Below are 8,610 nucleotides of genomic sequence, written 5' to 3' on the forward strand. Positions count from 1 at the left end.
ATTCTTTTGATATTATTTTTTTTTCAAATTTTAATTAATGAATGTTTATCTTAATGTAAACGTAAAAATTATACATAAAGAATGCAATGAATGAATGCAATGAATGTATGCAAAAGGTATTGATCCCAAAAAGTTAACTGTCATAGAACAACTTCCATCGGCATACAAAAGTTTCTTTATAATAGTTCATAACTACATATACGCATAGTTTTCTTATTAAGCTCTATTATTTCTTTCATCAGCCAGGTCATCTTCTTTCCATACTTGGAAACTGGATCAACGTGATGCTCAATTATTTTTGCTTCAACAGCTAGCTCTCCAACATATTTGGCAACTTCGCTCATTTGTACCTTAGCCTCGAATACCATATTGCTTCTTTCTTCACTTCTTTCTATATAGAAATCAGTCAATTTTTGCCATTGTTCATTAGTTCCCTCGAGAGTCTACTCTAACTCAGTGATTCTGACTTGACAACTATGCAGAGTTTTTTCAAGATCTCTAATGTGTCTTCGCAGTGAAGCATTCTCCTCATAACTTTGTTTAAGATCACTAGGTCCTAGACGAACTTTTCTTGAAATAATGACTCTTCAAGTTGCAAAATATAAGCATTAAACTCTGAGTTTTTGTTTCTAGACTGATCCAAATCTTCTTCGAGTTTTATCCGTGCTTCTTGCGTCCTTTAACTAAGCTTCTGGATTTGAACATTCTTATTTCTGCATCTTTGCATCCAATTGCTAGCCACTTCTTTCTCTACCTCAAGTCTGGGATTGAAACTCTTCTTCTCCAATTCCCATTTTTCTTTTTCAACATCGAACTCTTCAATCCTTTGGCCCCTGACTTCAAGTTCGGTAATCAGATTGTTCATTTCAGATTCAAATCCCTTGAACATGATATTTTTCTCACCTTCAAATTTCTCAAGCATGTCGTTTTTCATTTCTTCTAATTCTTTGGCTCGATCTCTTTCTCTCTGCATTTCATTCATGATATCGCTGCTTTCAGCTTTGTGCTTTATAATTCGCTCCCTTCTATCGACCTCAAAATCCTCCATTTTCTGCTTTCCTTTCTCAAGGCTTTTGAGCAAACGGCTATTCTTTTCTTTCAACTCGACATTTTTCAATATTCAATTCTTTGGTCATCTGTGATGTTGCTTTACTTGATCCTGATGCTCTCCGGGATTTGTATAGCTCATGGTATTTTTTCTTTAACGTTCTGAACTCACCATCAACTTTTTCTTTGTTTTGTCTCAACATTGCACACTGTGCTGAATAAAAATCAACGTCAACACCCAACATAGCTTTATCTCGTCTCATTTGCTCTAATTCTTTCGACCAACCTTCTCTTTCTGCTTCAAACTCAGCTCTCAGGATTTTAATTTCTGATGGAACCACCTTAATGCGATCTTCTATAGAGATATCCTCATTTTGGTCTGGTAGAGGAATATTTTCATTTTTCCTGACAGATCTCCATTCCTCATAATCGGGAGTTAACATTTCTTTTGTTGTTTTAGCTCGAATACAAAAAGTTGTTTTCCAAGCTGTAAAGGCCTCAATGATATTTCTTTTATAATTTTTGTTGTGGAATGCGAACTCAGACGAATGTAATCCAGCAGTGACAGGAACAAATTGATGACCTTCATACTGCCTTATAACCAGAAGTGGTACATATCTGATTCCTCCCCACAATCCGAGCAGCATCACCAGTTGTAATTACCACATTTGTAAAAGAATTCCCTTTGGATTTGCCACGGGGCTCGCCAAACAATGTCATCACTTTGCAGATTTTGAAAGGCATTAATCCACATATCTTTCGTAATTTCTTTCGGCCATTCTTGCTCCAGAAATTCTTTCAATGGTGAGTAGTCTGTACTAAAGCGTCGGTATGAAACCTTTTCTATCCTCCAAAAATGGTTACGGATCCAGACTATAACAATTGGGCACATCCTGAGAATCATCCACCTCCTAGCCTTCTGCAATGTTTAATGATCTGCTTGCTCCAGAAATTCTTTCAATGGTGAGTAGTCTGTACTAAAGCGTCGGTATGAAACCTTTTCTATCCTCCAAAAATGGTTACGGATCCAGACATATAACAATTGGGCACATCCTGAGAATCATCCACCTCCTAGCCTTCTGCAATTGTTTAATGATCTGAAAGTCTCTGCTAGAATTGCAGAAGCAGGATTGACCCTTTTTGGTAGCTGCTCAAACAAATATATTACTGCAGCTTCGATATATCCCAATACTTTTGGGAAGATGCCCATACCATATATACCCAGAGCAAAGAGATCAAATCGTACTTTATCATCTGAATGACTCTGAATAAGTTCTTTAATGTTGGTTCAAGCAATGCCTTCGCTTTCGCCCTTTTATTTTGTGCGGGATACCACCCATTCCTCTCGTACTCCGGCAATCTTTGCTAATTTAACTTGAAAAGGTTGAGTTTTAACTGACCTTGAATAAATTCGATTTTCAAGTCCCCTTCTATATGTAGCAAAGTTGTGTATTCTTCAATAGTATGAACCAAGTCCTCCTTATTGAAAGTGAAACAATTATAACCAGGATTCCAGAATTAAATCAGGGCTCGAAGCAAGTCATCATCAACTTCTACATAGAGCAAATATGGGATGTCCCCGTAAGTATGATAAAACTGCAACTTTTTGTTTGAGTCCCAACTCTCCCAAATGCCTCGCAAATCTTGCATATCATTTCTTTTTAGCGAAATCGGAGCATAACTTGCCAACTCAGGTACATAATCATCCTGCAGACTATCTCCCCCTTGTCTTTGTAAGTTCTCAGCCCACTGTCTTACTTCTGAGTTTGGAACTATTTGATTTGAACACTTTTTATCCATAGATGAAGGTTTTCCAATGAGATGAATAACATGGAGATCAATACATTTAATCCTGTATGATGCTATGCAAAAATAACATAACAAATAAAAAGAAATGAATTAGTTCACATAATAAAGAAGTAAAAATTAATTTAATAACATCTATCCAAATATTTCTAATTAAACATGATTTATACATAGCATACTTAAAAATTTTAAATTTTCATGCAATTTATTTAACAAGAAAATAAATTAATTAATTAAAAGGAAAAAGTTAGAAATCATTTCTCCTTTGTGTACACCTATAAAATTTCGGCATGGCTTCAGATCAGAAGAGTTTCTAAGGTTTACTATATGTAGAGTTTCAGTTCTAAGAGTAAAGGTACCCGAATTGTCCTTGTTAGTGCCCCATTGGGTTGCTAACCCTCAATCCTAGTCCATCACAGACTAAAGTGGATCGGGTTCAATTCGAGGGGATACACTTCTCTATGCCTGACACGGAAAATAAATTCCCACGAAGACATAGAGCATATGAACCCCGAAAGCTACTTGCTAGGTCTGACACAGAGAATAAATTCTCACGAAGACGTCGCTTTCACTCCCACTTAAAAGGGACAAGCTTGATTAAAAAACTTATGTTATGCAATGCATGTGTTGTGTGTGAGGAGAAATGTTCATACCTCTGACAAAAAAATAAATAATGGAATAAAATACTTGTAAATAAAATGAAATATTAATAAAATAATATACATATAAATATTATGAAAATAATAAGTATATATAAAAATTTTGAAATTTTGAAAAGAAAGAATTAAAAATTAAATATATGAATTTTTAATTTCTAATTTCTAATTAATAGAGACAAATTGTAATTGATTTTAAAGTTTGACCGAGTCCCCAGCGGAGTCGCCAAGCTGTCTTAACCGGTTTTCGCCGGGGTACGAAATTTTTACTTGGCGGGAAAAATAAAATGAATAAATAAATGGTTTTGATTAAAAAAATATTTTAGGAGTCGCCATTGACCTTTTTGGGTTAGGTAGGTCCAATACCTAAAAATAATATTTTAAAATAGTTTTTAAGAAAACATAATTTAAAAGATAAACTAATCTGCATATAACCAAAAGTTTGAGTAAAACATGATTCGTAGTCGATTACGTTTAGGGAAGGATTAGCACCCCTATAACGCCCAAAATTTGGTACTTATTAATTATAATTTGTCTCTATTATTGGAATTTTTAAAAATTCAAAAATATATTTAATTCATAATCCTGTTATTTTGTATTTTAATCGGATCATTCTAAGGAAGAATATTAAAAATATATATAGGGTTTTGTAAATAGGACATTTATTTATTTAAGAATATCAGAAAAGGGCTTATAGTTGCTTTAAGACAGCTCTTTTCTTCGATATTAGTAAATAAAATAAATATTAAAAATGTAATAATTTTTACTAAAAATAATTTAAATAAAACTAAATTATAATTTTTATAATATTTAATTATTTAAAATACCAGAATAGGCATCCAGTTGCTTTAAGACTACCCTTTTCTTTGATATTGAAATAAATAAACATATTAAAAATAAATAAATAAAAATATATAATTATAGACTAATATAATAAATAGTAATTAAAGTAATTTAAATATATTAAAAATAATATAAAAATAAGTTAAAATATACTAAACAATGACTAAATAAATAAAATTAAAATAATAATAATAAAATGTAAATAAATAATAATAAAACTTGTAAATAAATGAAAATATTAAAATTAATTACTAAATTATAATATATTAAAATTTAGTACCTGGTTTAAAAATAATTATTTAATATTTTAGGGACCAAACATGCTATTTTACCTTATTGTTAATTTAGTGACTAAAATAAACATATATTTAAATTCTAATACTAAATTAAAATAAATTAAAACATGCTTTTGGATCAAAATATTAATTATAAAATTAAAGGACTAAATATGTCATTTACCTAAAATATATTATTTAATAAAGGACTAAAATAAATAAAATTAAAATTAAAGAAACGAATTATAAAGATCTAAAATTGGATTCAGTGACTAAAATATAAAGTTATAAACCTGTGGCTACGGAAAGGGTTTTACCCTTATCAAATTACACACAGGCCCTCCCTTAAACGACATCGTTTAAGAGAGGGTATAAATACCCTATTATAGTCGGCCCGAAGGGCCATCTTCTCATTTCTCTCTTTCACTTTCTCTCTCTAACTGAGAGAGTTTAAAACTCTCTCGCTTCTCTCTAGCTTCCCTCACTTGAGGGAAGCCGGTCACTGGCCAACAGCCTTGCGCCGCCGTCAACCTTACCGCCGGCCATCGCATCCGGTGGCCGAAAAATTTTATTTTACACCAAAATCAGATTGAAAGCAAATTTAGGAAAATCTCTCCGTCTTTTCCTGGTTATTTTGGTGTTTTAGTGGTTGTTGGGTAACTTGTTTTCCTCTGTTGTTCTCTGTGGCTTGCTTCCTCTCTCTTGCTCTCTTTCTTTTTTTGTTTGCAGGTGAGCCGAGGCTTTATAGCCACTCCGGTACTGGCCTCGGACCGGTTAATATGGTGGCAGTTTGGTGAGTCACCAAACTTTAGTGGTGACTCACAATGGCTTTGAACGTGGACGGTTGGGCTTGAGTATTCTGGAAACTGTCGGTTGGCGTCGTGGCAGCATGTAGACTGGCGTGGAACGATGTAGATCAGCGGCAACAGCGTCGGCGGCCGCGTGTCCTTAGGTATCATACCCTAGGGTTTGCATCTGGAGTATATAGGGATCGTTGGATCAAGGCCAGATCCAACGGCTATTGTTGTTGGCGGCTAGGGCAGAGATGATATAAACTCTAATTATTTAGGGTTAATGTTTAGGCCACCAAATATGGGCCTCTGTATTTGGGTTGGGTCTGTAATATTAAATAAAATTATTTAATAATAATAATAATTATTATAATAATAATAATAATAATAATAATAATATAAATAATATTTAAATGAAAAAAAAACGAGTATCTTCACTAATTAAACATGGGAAGCTAGAAACGAAGGCTGTTTGAGTATGAAGTTAAATAGAGTGAAAAAAAATACTCTTCAAAATTATACTATGATATATTTTATCTTAAATTTTTTAAAGTATCGTGTTGTGAGTAATAGATTGAAATGTTTAATATTTTGATTTTAAAAAAATTTAAGATATCTCGAATACGACTTTTAACACTATAGTATAAATTCATAGTATTTTTAAAAAATTAACAAAAAATTCAAAAGAGGGAAAAAACCCTAGACTTCATGGGTTTTTCTTGGTCCCCAAGGTTTGGTTTAACATAGCAATGGAGATGCACCAAAAGTAACAACAAAGAAACACCCAGCAACATCAATCATCATGTGCATTCCATTTTCCATCATGGAATTATAAAATTAATGAACAATAAAAAAAACTTTGTGTTTGGATAACGTTTGAATGTATTAACTTTCGTGTTCTACGAAAAACAAGATAAAGTGATCATGAGAGTAACATGACACATTAATCTTATTTCGTAAACTAGATGAGACATTTAATGATGTTTGGATAACCAACAAACCTCGTAATTGACTAAACCCTTCTTCATTATACACTCCCACATCCATTTTAGGTTAATGTAACCATTTAAGACAACAAGAATACAGGGCTTAAACTGTCCAGCTGTGTCCGACAATAGCTGTGATCGGAAGAAGGGGTTACGATATATATTAAGATTTGAATCTTAAACGTACTAGGAGTCATCTCTTGAAGGTGGTTATAAAACCTACCGAAGTGAATTCCGATCCGTAAAATTATTTCGATTACAGATAACATAATATGGCGTTTGATCAAAGTAACATGAAATGCTCAAGCATTGAACGACAGAGAGAACTTATCATATATAAGCTTACGCAGATCAAAGCTTGAAAAATGTGTATTCACAAGCTCACAACATTATTCTTACCTCATACGGGTTTTTGACACAAATTTATACAAAATCTCTTGATAATTTAACATCGACTTCATAAAGAAGAGGTATCGGCGACATCGGCCGATCATTCTAGCTTTGTTTCGCCACGAGGATGATAAAAATGTTGTTTATTTCGATACTGGAATTGATCCACCAGCTGCAAGGATCTGTTGCTCAAGCTGAAAGATTGAAACAGAATGTCTCCAGTTAAAACTACAGCTAGGAGGGAGAAAAAGATGAACTCGACATGAAACAAAGGAGCATGTATGCTCATTTTCCCCGTGAAGTATACGCATTAAGAAAAACGAAAATCGATTCGTTGATTCTTACCCTGAATAACGTTTGAAGCTTGTTCTTCAGTAGGGAGTATTCATGAGTGACCTGTTGCAGGCATCAGGCAAGATGCATAAAAGGAGCCATCTTTGTCACATATCACAGAATGAAATGCGTGACCAACAAGCAACGACAACCAGAAACGTTGAACTCGATTTTAATCCGATAAACAATCATAAAGAACTTAACAATCTATATGAACTTGTTTAAGTATCTCAAAGCAACACACACGCCAGAGCACGACTGTGACAGATCCATCGAGAAATCTCGAGTCGAGAACTCACCCTTTATGGTTTTGCGCCTCGCGAAAGCTTCGGAAGGCGATGCATGCATTCTTTAACTCTCATTGCACCTATGCTATTACCACAGAGACAAACACATAAGAACACTTAACACATACATGAGCAAATACAAATCCAACTCTCTCCACATGAAGCAGTGAAACAACAATTTGAATTTCCCAGATATCCAGATTGAAAAATCACAGTTGAAAACAACAAAATCAATATGAAAAATCGAAAGCAGATGTGTATATAATACCTAGAACTGCTACCCTTAAGCTGATGAACACTAGCATCTACAAGAACACTAGCATCTACTTGCTTGAAATCAACACCTTGTGTTTGCTCACAGAAGGAAAAAACATGAAAATTAGATCACAAAAAAGAAAACACTTAGCACAGGAAGGAAGAAGATGAACTCACAGTGCTCTGGCCATATTGTTAAGAAGCTTCTCAGAATCTTCAAAGAAAAGAGAGACAAGCTCGACCTCAAAATCTGGGTTGTTTTCATCTTGCAGCTTTTAGAGTTGTAAATTGGTCATCCACAAATCCCTGAACAAAAATGAAGTGACAATAATAAGTGAGAACAAAACCCCAAACTTTTCCTTTTTGTTTTTTCCCCAGGGAAAACAAATCTGATAAGACCCCGCTGGATTTGACTTTCGCCTTAAAATAAATAGTTTCCCAGGATTATTTCCACTCCTTAAAACATCAAATCTAATCAAAGAATCAAAATAAGAGAAATTGTACCTCACGATGCAGTGACGTGGAATGGTCAATGAACTGTCTCTGCATAGGGATGGCAAACGGGCGGGTCGGGTGCGGATACCTCCTCTCCCATCCCCATACCCACCTAATATTTTTCAATCCACCACCCGTCCACCACCCATGATGGGTAAAAATTTTCAAATCCACACCCGCCCACGCGGGTACATTCTCAAATCCATCCCCACACCCACTACCCACTGGAGAAGTACCTGGCTAGACCCGCCTGACAACAAACTTAAGTTATACATAAGCAACAAACATAAAACAAACACATCTATTAAGAAACATAATAAAATAAACTAATGATTATCTGAGTTAAGTGTTAATATAGATCTTAAAGTACATAAACATCATAATAAACATAATTAAGTCTAGAAACATAAATGACAAACACATAATGTTTTTTCTTTGGCACAACA

At 34.0% G+C, this 8,610-nt stretch overlaps 1 long non-coding RNA gene across 1 annotated transcript; it reads right to left on the minus strand.

Annotated features, from left to right (window-relative positions):
- Positions 1-7,425: 7,425 nt before the first annotated feature.
- Positions 7,426-8,208, minus strand: LOC120152932. The gene is made up of 3 exons (XR_005518746.1): positions 8,174-8,208; positions 7,683-7,975; positions 7,426-7,499 (listed from the first exon to the last, which is right to left on the minus strand). It is a non-coding gene; the product is annotated as an uncharacterized LOC120152932 (long non-coding RNA).
- Positions 8,209-8,610: the final 402 nt, after the last annotated feature.

The sequence above is a fragment of the Hibiscus syriacus genome, unplaced genomic scaffold, assembly GCF_006381635.1.
Source record: "Hibiscus syriacus cultivar Baekdansim isolate YM2019G1 unplaced genomic scaffold, ASM638163v2 tig00111096_pilon, whole genome shotgun sequence".
NCBI classification, from domain to species: Eukaryota; Viridiplantae; Streptophyta; class Magnoliopsida; order Malvales; family Malvaceae; genus Hibiscus; species Hibiscus syriacus.